This window comes from Podarcis melisellensis (assembly GCF_964234715.1).
Source record: "Podarcis melisellensis genome assembly, chromosome: 3".
NCBI classification, from domain to species: domain Eukaryota; kingdom Metazoa; phylum Chordata; class Lepidosauria; order Squamata; family Lacertidae; genus Podarcis; species Podarcis melisellensis.
The window spans coordinates 59,288,119-59,304,742 of record NC_138530.1 but is presented as its reverse complement, the minus strand read 5'-3'; the positions used below and the strand labels follow the sequence as shown (position 1 = coordinate 59,304,742).

General features: G+C 44.4%; 1 protein-coding gene across 3 annotated transcripts in view; it reads right to left on the bottom strand.

Moving 5' to 3' along the window:
- Nucleotides 1-16,624, bottom strand: part of HIVEP2 (HIVEP zinc finger 2) — a 135,584-nt gene that overhangs the window by 19,250 nt on the left and 99,710 nt on the right. For all 3 annotated transcript variants that reach the window (XM_081905113.1, XM_081905114.1, XM_081905115.1), the window contains one exon: nt 1,292-1,336. The gene's annotated coding sequence lies outside the window, so the exon portion shown is untranslated. The remainder of the gene's footprint in view (nt 1-1,291; nt 1,337-16,624) is intronic.

Below are 16,624 nucleotides of genomic sequence, written 5' to 3'. Positions count from 1 at the left end.
CTGCCAGAAAGCCCTTGGCCCTGGACCTCAGTGTCTGGGTTGAACGATGGGGGTGGAGACGCTCCTTCAGGTATACTGGGACGAGGACGTTTAGGGCTTTAAAGGTCAGCACCAACACTTTGAATTGTGCTCAAGAGCAGTATTATGTGGTCTCGGCGGCTGCTCCCAGTCACCAGTCTAGCTGCCACATTCTGGATTAGTTGTAGTTTCTGGGTCACCTTCAAAGGTAGCCCCAGGTAGAGTGTGTTTCAGTAGTCCAAGCGGGAGATAACCAGAGCATGCACCACTCTGGCGAGACAGTCCGTGGGCAGGTAGGGTCTCACCCTGCATACCAGATGGAGCTGGTAGCCAGCTGCTCTGGATACAGAATTGGAAACCACACATTAAGCATATATTATCTGTGGAACAATAGCAGTAATTGTGATGGGCAGCAGGACTACCTCATGTCAAAAGCAGCAAAATGATATAATGCTGGAAGGGACTATGGGAGATAACAACCAACTAAAAGATACTCTGAATAGACCTGCTGAAAGTAGTCAGCTTAAGTCCATTAATTCTAGAGGGTCTACCTACCTGGCTCACAAAGTAGGAAGGAGAAGCTTTGTGTCCTGCCAGACATTGGCTTTTAAGGGAAGGTGATTACAAGATATGCATATGCAAATCTTGTTCTTGTGGCTCCCTACTCATATCCACACAGATTAGGTCATGCTAGGTCCAACCTACATGTGACATACAGATCCATGCAGTGATCTTTTGATGTTTTGAAATTTTACTGAAAAGCAGCAGCAGGGGGCACCAAACTAGACCCTTTCCACTGTGGATTCTATTTCCAGTCTAAATCCCCTACAAACTGCAGTTAGCCCACAGCCGCTCTGTTCCAATTCAGAGACCCTAATATATGATTTAACATGTAAAAAATTAATATACCAGGAATTCAGCCCATACATCAGCCTAGTTTGGTCCTTACAACTTATGCAGCAGCATCCAGGGCCAGCCTGTTTGTGGAAGATCTGCAGCTAGCAAGATTCTTTGCAAGTCTTTGAATGCAGAATATGCAAAACTATCAAACAAGTAAGGCAATTACTAGATCAGGCCATTGGCATCTAACCCCAAAAAGCTGCATATGTCTAAGTTTTACACAAACAGTTTCTGCCTGTTTTCCACATAAATAGAAGAGCCGTGATACATCCTACCAAGGATAGGATATCTTCATTTTGTTTTGAAATATTTCCTGTTCTGGTGCCAGAGCAAAGGATATCTTTAATTTGAGTATTGTTGTTTTTAAAGTTACCTGCATCTTCTTGGCATCTACTGTACATGACTATCTTGAAGCTTCCTAGAGGGAAAGAAAAAAACAAAACAAAAATAATTAGGAAAATGTTAAAAAATCTATATGGACCTTATACAAAGAGAGGAGAGAGAGAGAGAGAGAGGGAGGGAGGGAGGGAGAGAGAGAGAGAGAGAGAGAGAGAGAGAGAGAGAGAGAGAGAGAGAGAGCGCACATGCTATTTTAAAATTGTTCCAGAGCTTATCCAGCTTCAATGAATAGAAACTGTTTGGGGGGGGGGGTTGGGGGGGGGTAGGAAACGGACACATTACCTTCTGTTCTGAAGAATATGTTGTTGTTGTTTTTTTATAAAAAAAGTCCTAGCCAATATAGCTTTTTATGTTACACCTTTGAGTATACGGTCAACAAACTCCAATATCTGCCTCCCCAGCAGTGCTAAATAAGGAAATGAAGTTGCTGTATAGTGAGTCCAGGATGGGGGATGAGAGACAAAAATGACAGAATAAACAAGGGATGGAGGAGGGGAAAGACCTCTGCAGGAGATCAGTTCTTACCTGTGTCGGTAAGCGGTGGGGAGAGAGAATTGGGGAAGGCTAAAGAGATTGAGAGATGGAAGGGAAGAGGAGAAAGAGGAAGAGGGAGGGAGGGAGGGAACAGGTAGAAAGGAGAGCGCAATGCAATTCTGCAACATTGGGTCTTTGGCTCCACATACTTTTAGATCTAGATCAGCCCCCCCCCCATTGGTTGAAACTCTGTTTTCCCAGTAGTCAAAATGTCCTCAATGGGAAAAAGGCCCCACACCCCTGTCATAAAAGGAATGTCTGTTCAAACGGATGGGAGAAATCAATAAATTATTTTTGCACCATACTTATTATGTTTCTGAATACATGGCTTCATATAAAGAACAGATGTTGGCTTACAAATAATTTTCAAATTGCAATGTACAAAATACTGGCTTCATTAATAAGCTAATTAATTATCTCACTAGCCAAGCACCAAATAAATAAAAAGGCACAGTTGCTTGGGGGAGGGAACTGACTCTGAAGAAAGCCAGATGGTTACGAGCAAAATAACGATGCTATTACATAAATAAAGGAAATAACATCTTTCCTTCTTACCAAATATCTTTGTCAGCCACAGTGATGAAAATGTCAAAAGCAGCAAGAATCCTGCCAATTCTATAGCTGCCCTGGTAAACAAACTGACCGCAGTCTAACAAGAGGGACCCACATGAGGCAGGTCAAATACAAAAGGCAGGGTAGAGAATCGCCCCACGTGTAACAGTGGCAGTTCTCCATTTCAAAGATCTGCAAATGCAGCAGCAGGATGGGTACCCATCTTCCCTCTTCAGACGTCCCACTTTCTCCATCCCTCTAACCATTTCTTCAGTACAGGGTGAGGAGAAACTTCTGAGATTCTTTCTGCACACTTTGCAGCAATGAAACCAGGTTACCCATCTGAAGCTGTGTACACACTCCCATTTACTCTGCAGCCACTGGTATGGGAAGTGGAGCATGCAAGATGTTAGCCACAATCCACATTCACCCTGTATCTGTCCTGCATTTGGGTGAGTTCCCCACCACCACCACCACCACCAAAACCAGCTTCAATCCCCACCTGGTTAAGAGAGCAACCTAGGTGTGTTTAAAATGTTGTAGTAGTAGTAGTAGTAGTAATCATCATCATCATCATCATCATCATAATACCCCACCCATCTGTCTGGGTTTCCCCCTGCCACTCTGGGCGGCTTACAGCATATATAAAAACATAGTAAAACACCAAGCATTAAAAACTTCCCGATACAGGGCTGCCTTCAGATGTCTTCTAAAAGTTGTGTAGTTTTTTTATGTCCTTGACATCTGAAGGAAGGGCGTTCCACGGGGGGGGGGGGCACCACTACACAGCCTAAGTTCCAAGAAGGCCTCAGTCAAGCTGATTCATCCACAGCCACCATTGGTACCACTAATAAGCTTCATTTCACCCATTTTTATCATGGCTGGTTAACTCAACATTAACTCAGGTGGGGTCAATGCACCCTGACAGCACTTGAAGAAATTCCTAAAACTTTTATGTCTGCCTTTCACAACCATTAGCACAGCTGGGTGTTTTGTTTTTTTTGTTTTGGGCCCCCTTATGGGACTGAGGTCTCTTGTCTTGATGGATGGGTTTTACCCATAATTTTATTATCAGCTGAATTGCTTCAACAGAAAAAGTGTCGTTTTAGTAGTGGTTCCTATACCTTTGAACAGCATGCTTATAGAGGTTCATCTGCCTCCATGCAGCAGGTCTCCATAAGTCAAGTGCTGCATGCTGTGCCTATAACATCCACTAGAAGTTACCTGTGCACACTGTCACGATCTGATGGAGAGTCTCTCTGCTTCTGCCACTTGTGCCTGGCAGCAGTGTGTGTGTGATGGGGGGGGGGCGGTTATCATAGCTCAGTGACAGGAAAGGTATCCAGTTCAAATAGTCTGACCTGGTATGAGGCATCTAACATTCTGACTAACACACAAGGTTCTCCAAGTGACAGTCAGGCAACCCCAAGCAGTATAACATTTGGACTTCAAACTGCAAAGCTGTAATAAGAGGAGGGTCTGGTATTCTACTGTTTTCATCAAGCATTATTAAGAAACAAAGTGAAAACTTTCTTTGGATCTCCCAGTGATGGAGTAGTATTTATTTTACCAGATCATATGCATTTTATTTCAGATGTTCAATATTTGCTAATAAAGCAGGGTAGAGAGAGGTTATAAGTCTCTTGTGGTTGTGGCTTTGTAGCTGGCAGTCTACACTGTTTCCCAAGTTTTTCCATGTCGGAATGTAATTTCCAGGACTTTTCACTGGCTCTTCATGAAAGATTAAATGGTTGTGTGACACACACACACACACACACACACACACACACAGTTATACCAGCTCATTAGCTCATATAGAATCCTTTTCCACATGCAGAATGAACTCAACCAGGAGAAACTTTTTAAATGTAGAAAAGGATACATTCTACTTCCAAAACTTACTGAGTTTCCATTACTTGAATATTTTTAAGTTCTTCCATGCTAGAAAAACCAAACACAATTCATTAAGCTTAGAGAAAGTGATTTCCCCAAAGATGCAAAGCATGTTCCAAGACCAAGTGGGGATTTGAACTTCAGTGTCCCAAAATGCCTGGCCATCATACTAGCAGCTGCACTACACTGGCTCTATCACAGGCTTGTCCGTAAATATTTACATACAGGCAGCAACCGTTTTGGGCGCGTCCAATATGTGAGCAACACACGCATCACACTGAACCTGGAAGTGACCCCAAAATTTCACCAAAAGGGGGCAGAATGGGGTGGCCTTACACAGGCTTTGCTGATGCATTCAAAGGCCTGGAATGTAGCAAATCGGTCACTACGTGTATATGTTTGCTCATCTGTGTTATATATGCTGCTCCATCTAACTAGATGCTGGTTTTCTGAAGCAAATCGTATATTAAAAACTACACTAGATATATTTGATTTGGGACTCTTTTGCATGTTATTTGTTGACAAAGGCACATCTGCCAAAATGCGCACATGGGAAAGGGCAATCTGATGCAATTACACCCATGCTCCATGGCTATGTGACATGTTCACATGCAATGTGTGAAGCAGCCCTTGTGCCTTGCTGCTGAGCCGAGCTCTGCCACTCAGAAACATTTAAGAGAAATCAGCATGCATACGTCTATTCTCTTCTCCCTTCCACATTTTAGGGCGCCCTGAGATGGTGAATCACTACAAGCCACTCTTCTTGCTTGTTTCCTCAAAAGACACACAATAGTTGCAAAAATAGTTCATGCAAATGAAGCTCCTACAGCGTCAGCAGCCAGATGAGCGTGGGTGATCAGAGAAGACTCTGCAGTTGCAAAGAGCAAACTGTTTAAGGAGAGCAGTTGTCTTTTTTTGCCGGGTAGTGGTGGGGGGAGAGAGTTTGCCCTTGCTGTTCACTGTTATATTAAGCTTTGTTCTTCCTACCCCAAAAACCACCCATTTGCAATGCAATGATAAATGACACCTGACAAGATCTGATCCTCCTTTCCTACTAACACAGGAAGCAGTGCTTTGCTGAGAACTGAAGGTACACTGGAGGTGTCATTAAAAAATAAAGGCAAGCATAAAATCTAAATATAACCAGGACTACCCACTGGGTATGACTGTATTCATATTTTTAGCAAGTCTAACACTTGATGTTTTAGGTGGTGTTTTTTTTAACCTCACCTAAATGCAAAGCAGCATCCTGGTTTTTAATATACTTGTCTGCTTGCTCAGTTACATTCTTATACATGGCAGTTTCTCTGTGGTGCTGCTAAGTACAGTGACACTAGTGTATCTAACAAGCATCATTGAGATCTATGCTAACTAAAGCTCCTGCAATTGTCACTTTTCACTCTCTCTCTCTTTTTTGCAGGAGAAAAAGATAAACATCCACGTTACTTCTAGATATCTCTAAAGAACCAGGGAACAGCTACTTATTACAAAATTCAGATAAGAAAGCTAACTGACCTAAGGAACAAAGGCTAACAAACATAAAAATCTAGTGCCTTTTCAAAAATGAACAACTAACAAGTCCAACTGCAAATCATAAAGGTATTATATACTAGACGATAGCAGGCTACAAACCAAGAGAAGTATCGAGAAAATTCTACCTGAGCGGGCTGAAGCAGTCTGATGTATTTCCATCTCTGAAGCTAATGTGGTCTAGGCCCCGGGCAGTAAAAGGGTGAGGCACCTCTTGGGGACACCCTCTCATCACCCCACCCTGGCCTCCTCATAGAGAAGATCGAGTTGCAAATGCATCAATCAAATAAGGAACAAATGTTAGGTTCAGGTGGTTCAAGGCATGCCCCCACGCGACTGAGGGAGAGGAAGGAAGAATGTCAGCAACCCATATGACTAGGTCTTTCCACTTCCACCTATGGCCTATAATTAGAACAGAGGTAGTCAACTTAGTTCAGTGAAGGGCCAGACTGCAACGGAAGGAACTGTGAAGAGAGGCACAGATTTGTCATACGGCACATGTAGTAAGGTCACAGAAATTCACATAAAGACTTATTCTGAATGTGGGCACACTCATCTCCAAAGAAACTGTATTTAATTTCCTTCTGCTGGCTCCAGCCATCCAGAAGCGATATTACTATATATGTCTCAAGAGAAGACCCCCTGGAAAATTCAGAGTGGTTCACAAATCTGAATCCCTTCCTCCCATGGCAGCAGGCAACTTCTTCCCAGTACCAAACATGTGGTTCCCCTTTTTCCCTGGATGTAACGTTTTTAGCACATGGTCTGTTTTCTGGGAGTGGAAGCTGCTTATCAACAGGTTTCCAATTGCCCTCATTCATTTCCTTCTCCCACATCCACCAGCACCGTCTTCTTGGACTGTCCTCTTCCTGCATCCTCTCCCTCCTCTCCCAGACCACATGATGCTACTTTCTACCTGCAGCTTCCTGTACCTAGCAAGCCTCATGCTCTCTCCTGTCCTCAAATCCGTAACATGTAGAGCCAAACAGTAATCCATTCATGGCATTGTTACCATCCTCCGGCTCTCTCTGTTCCTCTGACAGGTCAGGCAATGTTTGGAGAGGGTATCCAGACTGTCAGATAAGGGCCACAACTACTTGCTCTGTAATAAGGTCTTATTGCTGAGGACTTGTTCAGATGGAACCCTGTACATGGCTGAAGACTATGTGAGATCTAGCTTTGCTCTGAGCAATGAGGGTGTCGTGGTGGTCATGAGAGAGAGCCTCTGTTGTGTGAGTAAGTGCTGATCCCAGCCCATGCCAATCACAAATAGCATTGCGTGTAAATGGTTCCCAGCCCCCAAGCACAATTTTCACCATAATTTCTCCATTTCCTTAGAATTCCCAAGTTTTTAGCAAAAGCAGGAGCACTAGTAGGGCAGAGCTGCCCCATGACTTGGCTTTCATCTTGTGGCACGACACTCAATTAACTTGACACAGGATGCCTCCAGAATTTCCTCCACTTGAGCTTAACTTGGCACATATCTTTCCGCAACCCTCCCCATGACCCTAGTTACTTTGGGACTACTTAGGACTCTGCTATGGATCAATACCTCACCAGTGTTTTTGTAAAGGAATAATCTTTATATTTTAAAGCCATATTTTTGTGGGTTCTTGAGGGACCCAGAGACCATCAGTGGTTGAAAGGGAGGAGTCACGCTGCAGTTGCACAACTAACCATATCAGGTAAACAATCATTTTACCAACATTTTGACAGGTGGAAAGATTATTTTAACAAGCTCCCTCTCTCTCGCCTTCATCTGCCCTAGCTGCAACAAAACATGTCTCTCCCACATTGATCTCTACAGCCACAGCAGGTGCTGCAACTTTCCAACAGTCTGACTTCACCCCAAAAGGCGCACCCTTTTATTGTCTCTTGGGATAGACAGATGCCAACAACTGCAATAATGGCGTGGTTCCTGCTAGCTCTCCAAAGTAAGCAACTGATGCTGGTTTCCTTATTGGCCAGTGCCAATTTCTCCCAAAACAAGCAAGGTCTTAAAAGCCAATGCAATTCAGTCTAGGTGTACACAAATGTCTCTAGTCAAGATCAAAAGAAATGTACTGCTCATTGCTAATTCTGCAGTGAAAACATGGCCAGAACAGTTGTTCACATTCATGTGTGTACAGGCACACTAGCAGATCTTGTAACACCTACTAAACTTCTATAATTGCCCAAGAGTTTAAAAAGCAAGCAGGATGGGAATGTATATGCAAAAGGAAGATATACACCTCTACTAGATACATATGCATGTATGGCATTGCAGGCAGGCAAGATTATCATGGTAGCAATTAATTATTTACAGCAGACGAGGCAGTTCCTGTTGAAGTGATGAGCTACGCACAGTGGGCTAAAGTTCTTTAAGTTCCTGATTGGTTAATATAATGCATAATGTATAACACAATGCAATGAAGTAATGTGGTATGTAATTAGAGATGCCATAAAACTCTTGTGTCTTGGCTGGCCATAACTGTTTGCATCCTGCAAGCCAGGCACATAAATATTTTGCCCAGACTAGGACAGATATTTCATGGGATATGGTTTTTTATTCAGCGGTGCTCTAACCCTTTCACTGATGTGTACTCAAAGTATCCTTCCAGTCTTCTTTCGGCATATTTCATGACTAGCTGTCAGGAAGTGCCACAGCAATTTCGGCAACATAAAAGTTTATGTATAATTCCTCCTCTGCTTTTTTTATGCCCCCCCCCACAGACCAAAAAAGAAAGTTTTATTGATAATGTACCCATTTACAAAGTGAGCACTTACAGTTTTCCAGATATCGCCCATGCATTCCAGACACCACCAGATTCAAGGCAGGGTTTGAAAAGAAGCTGTAAGGCATGATGCAGAACACTGGAGCCTGCGGAGATCTGCACTACCCCCCTCATTTGGCCTTCCTCAGAAGGAAAACCAAAAAGAAAAGACCAAATTTGCCAAAGACTGAAGAGTTATTTCCTCTTCCAGCCCTCCTCTCTTCCCATGTTGGGGCGGCAGCACTTACCTGACCACCTGTCACGTACTCACTGGGGAGTACCAGGAAGGAGAGGCGGCAGGAAGGTCATCATGGTGCGAACGCACTGGCAGAGCCAATCCAGGGCTCCTACTAGTGTTTGCACCACCAAGTCCTAGCCCCTCCCACTGTCACTCCCAGTGCACCACGGCATCACGGGTGGCTAAAGGTCAGGTAAACGCTGTCAACCACTGTTGCATCTATCTCTTCTCAATACCACAAAATGCCTCTTACCTTTCAACAGAGAAGACAGTGGCAAGATATTCCGACTAATTATTGGACAATGGTGAAAGGTTCCGAAGACCCATAAATGGAGGAAATTGCATCATCATCCTAGTGATTGCTACTGGTTTTTCAGGGATTATATTATAGCGGCTTGGCACCCATACAAAGCTGCTAGCTAGACGGTGGAGATCAGGTGCCTGTGATCGCACTTTCCCCAGTTTTTTTCCAGGGCCATCTCTAAAGACGCACATCCTCCTTGTGGTCAAACAGCAAGAATGTCACTCTTCTCCCCAGAACTTGCTGATCTCCTGATGATCCCTCACAATTTCAAGCTCCGGAAGTCACTAAGGGCTGATCCTTGTTTGCCCAGATAAGACACCAGCCAACACAGTGGCATCCAGGTCTCTAGCGCCATCATGTGGCAACTCCCCAAAGACCACACTATATTTATTTAAACGTGAAATTTCTTAACCTGCCCTTCACCACAAGGTACTGGGGCAGGTTACAATGCAATATGCAAGTTATAAAAACAAGGAAAAGAATTTTTAAAAAATAAGACAGTAAAAACAAACAAACCATAACAACATAGATTCAACAAAAGCAGTGGGTCCCACAAAGCAAAATAGAATAAGTGTCAATGGCCAGGCTAAAGTTATGGCGTGGAAGAGCCAAATTAGATTGAAGAAAAAGTTCAGTCCTTCAATTGGCATCATTTCCCTAGTTAAAAACCAACATCCTTCCAAAGCTTGCCAACCATTTCCAAAGTATCTGAAAGCACCAGATTTTATGGTTTGACAACTGGACCATATTTTACGTATTTATTCACATCTATAATTTTGTGGAGTAAACCAGGTGTAGGTTTTTGCTTTGGTTTTTTTTGAAGTACAATAGAAGGTTTAATTTAGCCTCCCAATGAACTGGTGCCCAGACCTGCCAGGCTTCAACCTATAACCTGCCAGACACAGCTATGTTCTCTACCTCCTGACCCACCCAGACCCACCTAGTGTCCACTCAAAACCCACCCCTGCATTTACCCACCGACCAGGTATTTTTAAAATCCCTGATCTGGCTAATTATCCAAGGCGAGTGCTGGTTGTTGTGTGGCGAGTTCCCGCCCCCCCCCCAAGTGGAAATAAAGACACATGACACAATTATTTAAGGTTAATGGGCTACATATGGTCACAACTTTATTGGTTACAAGTGATGAGCGGTATTGCCTTAGGCATTGGTCCTAACAGACTATCCGGCTTCAGCCCGTCCGCTTGAAGTCTGGGAAGGGTTTACCACCAGTAGGGGGAGTCCTGCTGATGCACATCAACTAGGAACTCCCCCGGGGTCACCACTCGGGGGGGTGCCTTAGGCCCTCACCTCCATAGGCTTCGGACAGGGCCATGCACCACGGAATCCTTTATCGGACTACCCTTCAATATCCGGGGGAGGTGATGGCGCTTCCTCCACCCCCATCTACATAACAGTACCAATACCAATGCCTAACCGCCAATACCAAGGAAGCTGTGACAATTTGTTACGAGGTAGGCAAAAAACCAAGTGGCTGGTGCCAATCTGCCAAGTGGAAAAAATTCCTACCAGGCCCCTTAACGGCGACCAACTGAGGTCCATAGCAAGGTCAAAGACGAAAACCTTAAAAGGCGGGAGGGTGGCAAACCGGAGTAGCTGCAGGCGGCAAAAGAGGCAGATCCCCAGCCACAGCTGCACTAACTAGGGCAGGCCCTTCCCCCTGAGCCAACCGATTGGCTGTCCAGGGGATGACGCGGCCAGGGATTCCCTCAATCATGCGGAGGCTGAGAGCCAGCCACCGCACGCGTGGGGGGGGGGGCATGCAGCCCACAACACCACCTCCTCTTAAGGCGGAAGTGGCTCTATCGATATATCGTCCCAAACCAGTTTGAAGTCTATATTGTGATATCAGTTTCATAATTTTTGGCCTGGCCATATATCGTGAATTGTGGGGTGTGTGTGTGTTTGCTATGCAAAAAATCATGACACAGGGAAAACCATGAAGCCAGCCAGTGCCTCTACATAACTCCATCCTTATTACAGACATCATGATATATTGGTATATCACAATGTTTAGATGGTGATATATCGCAATGTTGAAAACCAGATATTGTTCAGCCCCAGACCTGAGACAGAGAAAGGACTGTCCCATTCCTTGGATGCCTGCCCTTTATAACTAGAAATGCCCAATGTTGAACCTGGGATCTTCATCATCCAAAGATTGTGCTCCGTCGCACCTCCCTCCCCAAAAGAGAGGACAGCCCTGCTCTCCACCTAGGTAGCATTTAAATGTTTATATGTTTGACTGACACATTGGATAAGAAGCTTTATCCGTAATGCACAGAAATATATGTGGATGATTTCACCCAGGAAAGCAGTTCAAACATGGGAAGCACGGTGCCACAGGCACTGTTTGTCCCGGAGAATGACGTACATCTCCATTGTTTGAGGAAAGGGCAGGGCCAATCAGGTGCCTTGTATTATTAAAATTGTGTTCCCTCATTTGCTCATTACGTAGGCTATTCTCTGCCTACGTATTTCACCAGGCTAAACAGATGCACTTACATTGCAAAGGCACACTGACCTTGAAAAAGGCTCCCCAGTCACAAAAACAAAACAAAATAAAAAGGGGTATAGAAAAGAACCATATCAAACCAAGTCAGTTTAACTGGGATTCTCTGGCTAAAATAGAAGAAATATGAGACACGTGCCTGACAGAAGCAATAACTATAATGCATTATTAACAAAGCTCTGGTTTCATCATTAACAGTGCTCATGTTTCCACAAAAGATCACACTTTAACCATGCCCAAACCTGCACGAAAGGCAGTCCTCACTGAACATCCAAATTATATATATTTCAAGAGCTGGAAGCACCAAGCTGATGACTAGCAGGACAAAGGTTCTCAGTAAAACGGCCATGATTTATTTATTTGGGAAGCTTTCTGCACTCCACATCCAGTTTTTGTTTTTGTAGCAAATATTTATTCAAACAACTCTATGAGCATGGTTAAAATAATACATATATTATATATTTAAATTTTGTTTTCTATCCCACCTTCCCTCCAAGGAGTTGAGGGTGGCACACATGGATTCCCTCCCCTCCCCATTTTATCCTCACAACAACCCTGTGTGGGAGGTCAGGGCTAAGAGACAGTGGCTGGCCCAAGGGCACCCAGTGAGATTCATAGCAGAGCGGGGATAAGAACCCTGGTCTCCCAGGCCCTAGTCTGACACTCTAACCACTACACCACCACTGGATCTTAAATGAATAGAATAATAAATAAATGGTAGCACTTAACAGTACACACACTGAACTTAATGAAAATGACAAAGTTAGGCACCTTAATTCCTGTAGTTCTACTCTGAGTACAACATAGTTGAATACCACTCAGCTCTTTGGAGCAGAAACCTATATTCTGGATGGATGGATGGATGGATGGAGTGTCACACATACCAAAGATGCTGAATAAAGAACCTCCCCATTTAAACAAAAAACACAAATATTTAAGCTCTTCTTCTGCCCTCTGAAAAACCTATTTGCTCTCCCGCATTCAACATTTGTCGTCGCATACTCCTTTGCCCATTCCTGCATGCAATCGGTTAGCCCTTTGCCTATTGAACATGTGAAATAAGTGGCTAATGGGAGCAGCAGTGGTATTCTATAACCCTACTTGTGGCGTGTGTCAGAAACTTCAGTTAAGATGATCAACTCCAGCAGGGGAAATTTATAATCCCATTTAGAGATGAAAAACTAAGGTGGAGTGTCACCTGCTTCGGACTTTACAAAAGCTTGCCATTCAGCAGAGAACTGAATGCAGCCCCTTCACGTTTGATTTCTACACGCTCTTTAGCAGATCGCCCTGATTCAAATTGCACATTGATGAGGTCTCATTAATTTGGCTCTTTGTGAGCAACGAAAGGACGCATAAAGACCATCTCAGACCACAGTCTAAATACAACACAAGGTGCAGCTGGCTCTCTGCGGAGCCGTTAGCAGACTTCTCCAAGCCACAGGCGAGAGCAATTTTTCATGCGTGTCTAGATGGGTGGGTGGAAATCATGACCTTAACCGCATATGAATTGCTCTGGTCACACAACGTGACCAGAGGTAAATTCTCAACATCCGTCTAGCTGCAGCCTGCCTCAGATTTGCATGTGATCAGGACTCATGCACATAAGTAGCATTGCTGACATCACATCACAGTGGAAAGGGGTGGGGGCTACTTCCTAGCACTGAGTTCATTTTATGCAATCCTCTGTTGGGTCTGGCAGGTGAGTGACTCAAACTATAACCCTCTTACTCAAATATCCCTCCAACTCATTCCACAGTTTCTCGTGGACAAAGCTCTGTGCCCTCCCTCATCTGCCAAGTGGCCTGGTTTGGGCATGAGGTGGGGACAAGGTTGGAAGGCAGGATAAATGTAAAAGGAAACAAGAGCTGAATTCACAGAGTCTGAGAAATGCTATCTAGACAAGCACCTTATATCTTTTGGCTAAACACGGACAAAGCTTTCTATTCCTTGATTTAAATATTGCTATTAGCTTTCTACAAATAATTTGCTATGGCCTATCTAAAATGTAACATAATATACATGCTGTTGCATCCGTACATATGTCAGTGGAAACAGAAGGAACATCTGAAACCGGCAACAAAACAAAAAAAAGCCACTAAAACTTTCCATTTTGCAACCATATTATCAGCTATAGCAGAAGACAGACCCTTTATATAAAGATTGTCCTTTCTCTCTTTTTGGGATGATGGAGGTGTGTGTGTGTGTGTGTGTGTGTGTGTGTGTGAGAGAGAGAGAGAGAGAGAGAGAGAGAGAGAGAGAGAAATTAGAATTCATCCATAGCTAACTCAACTGGCAGAATAAACAGATTATGTTGCAATCCATGCACAAGTGACTTACGCTCGACTGCTTTTGGAACCGCAACGGAAAATGCTTCGGAAACAAAATGTGACTGCCCACCTACTGGCCGGAGTGGGGCAGCCAAAACAGGTGAGTGGATACAGCTGGGGTGTGGTCCACAGCCTGCCTGAGTATATAAGAACAGACACCAATGTGGATGGCAGGGTCAACCTGTGGCAGCGTTGTCCCCAAAGGGAGAGACACCAAATGGGATTTCCCTCCCCCCTTTGGGTCTACACTTCAGTAAGTTTCCGGTGTGCCCACCCTGCCTGTCAGGATATGAAATTGTAGGCTTTGCACTGTGGGCAATAAGCCTGTGGACCTTTACCCAGGGTGAGAGCCTGAGAGATGGGACGTTTGGGTTGGTGATGTTCCCCCTGAGTGAGAGGCAGAGAGAAGTGTTGCAATGGCACTATTGTCTTCTGCCTGGCAATGTGAGGTACATAATACAGCTTATTATCTGTGACCCTATTTGCCCAGCTGCATATAGTCATGGTGGTGCTAGGATTTGTCTTGGTGGGCAGGTAGCAGGAAGCTGCCCCCGTTTCAGTGGTAGTGGGCAAGAAAGGTAAAGTCTGAATGGAGGGGCTTGTCAATATCTGAGGCCCGGGGCGGGAGCCTTGTTAGAATAAAGTTATAAACTCCAACGACAAAGCCGCTGGTTCCTGGCAGGGCCCCTGGGCTGAATTAGCTCTGAGGCCCTGGAGAAATGTACCCAGCTGCCCCCACTACACAGGCCTGCCTAAATGTCCCTTCAACTCTCCCGTGTCCCCAGAAGTTGCAGGTAGTTTATCTATTGCGTGTGAATGTGCACAAATTATATAATTTCAAGTATGCCACGTATTTGGGTCTCCGTTCCATGAGAACTATCTGCACTAGCTTAGATCAGCAACATTTTATACATCTTCATTTATATTTGGTCTTAACTTGAAAAAGCTAAAGCCATCAGTAAATATCAGGACAGGAAAGCTTTGAACTCTTCCCTCCTACATGCAGTCATCGCACAGCTGCTTGCAGGTTACCGTTGACAATTTCCTGTGTAGGGCAAACTGCATGCCACCTCCCCTGCAGAAATAAAAGACCCAACTTGTTCTTAACTGCTGATGGAAACACTGTCATATTTTCCACGAGTCGAGCTTGGAACCATTACTGAACTAACATTCTCACATTTTTCCATATTTTGCAAAAAACAGCTGCAACCAGAAACAACCAAGGGTTCCTGTCCCTGTTCTTTCACTGCACAATGTGGGTATTTTTTTTTTCCATATTGGAAGCCCAGTTCTGATGAATACAAAAATCTGAAAAGGACCCAACTGTCCAGGTTTAGCTGTGCAGACACTTTTACGAGCTGCACAATAACTTGTACAGTTTGGAACGGCATACTTCTAGGAAAAGATTGCTTCCTGTAGATTGCTCAGCTGTGTCTTTTTTGGATGAAATTCAATGAAGTTCATGACTTGCAGTCAAGTTATGTTTGCCAGTCAAACTGCTAAAACTGAATGCACACAGAAAAACAAACTCACATACACACCAGTGTTTGCCGCCTTATTTATTGCCTCCCTCGAAATACCCTCTCTCTCTCTCATTCAGCTATACCATGTGGCCAAGATGGCCACTCAGTGCATTGCATGGCTTTTTGGCAAAAACAAGTGGAACAGTATACCTCATCAGCCCATGTATGCTTGTTCCACTGATGCTTAGTTCAAAACAGCACACCACCATCTGGCGAAAGCTGCTAACATGGATCCGAGTTTGCTTGCCAGCTCAGAACATATTCAGCCTCTGAACTAGATGGCAAAGTACCAATGGATCAAAACGAAGACACGATACAGGACACAGGATTGTCACCGTGCAATGAACTCTGAGACTGCAAATGTTAGCGAGGAAAGCATGCACCTAAAAGTATAAAGTGAGTTAGCTCCCAGTAGAGAGCATTCGGTAATTATATCATTTGAAATGTGACTTACAGGGTAGCAACAATCATCATACGCTGCTGCTGCACTCGTGATTCAGAGCAGGAGGACAGAAGGGCTCTCACTCTGGAATTTGTCCCAAGAACAGTCACTCCTGTTACTGGACTTAAATCTTGAGGTCCGTAATTCAAAGTATTGTATTGCCAAGACGTTTAGTAGTGGGAAAGCTGCGGCAGCAGGGGTTCCACAGAACAATAATAATTCAGTCCCCACCCAGGGAGCTTGCAATCTACATTAGACAGATATGACTAGGGCAAAGGCCAGGGAATCAACAATGAGGAGTGAGAAAAGGAGTGTCAAATAGCAAGGGAAGGGCAGGTGAGGTGAGGCCATTACAGTTCAGGAAAGGCCTTTGGCATGCTTGGACCAGCTGTTCTCTCCCTGGGCTGCGTTCCAGGGACAGCCGCTGCAGTCAACACTGCATTCTAGAAGAAATTGCTTGTTGGGGCTCCACTTCTAGGTTCAGATGTTGACTCTGTAGCTCTGTTAAAGAGATACTGGGTAAGCTGACAGTGTTGGCTCTCACAACATTGAACAGCAGGCTCAAGGTGCGCACGTTTAGCAAGATACCCTCTTCGGAAGTCTGTCACCCAAGCCTCCTGGTCCAAACAGCAAACTGAGCGATGCTCCCCTGCAAGTGAATCTGCTGGCTGGGGCAGA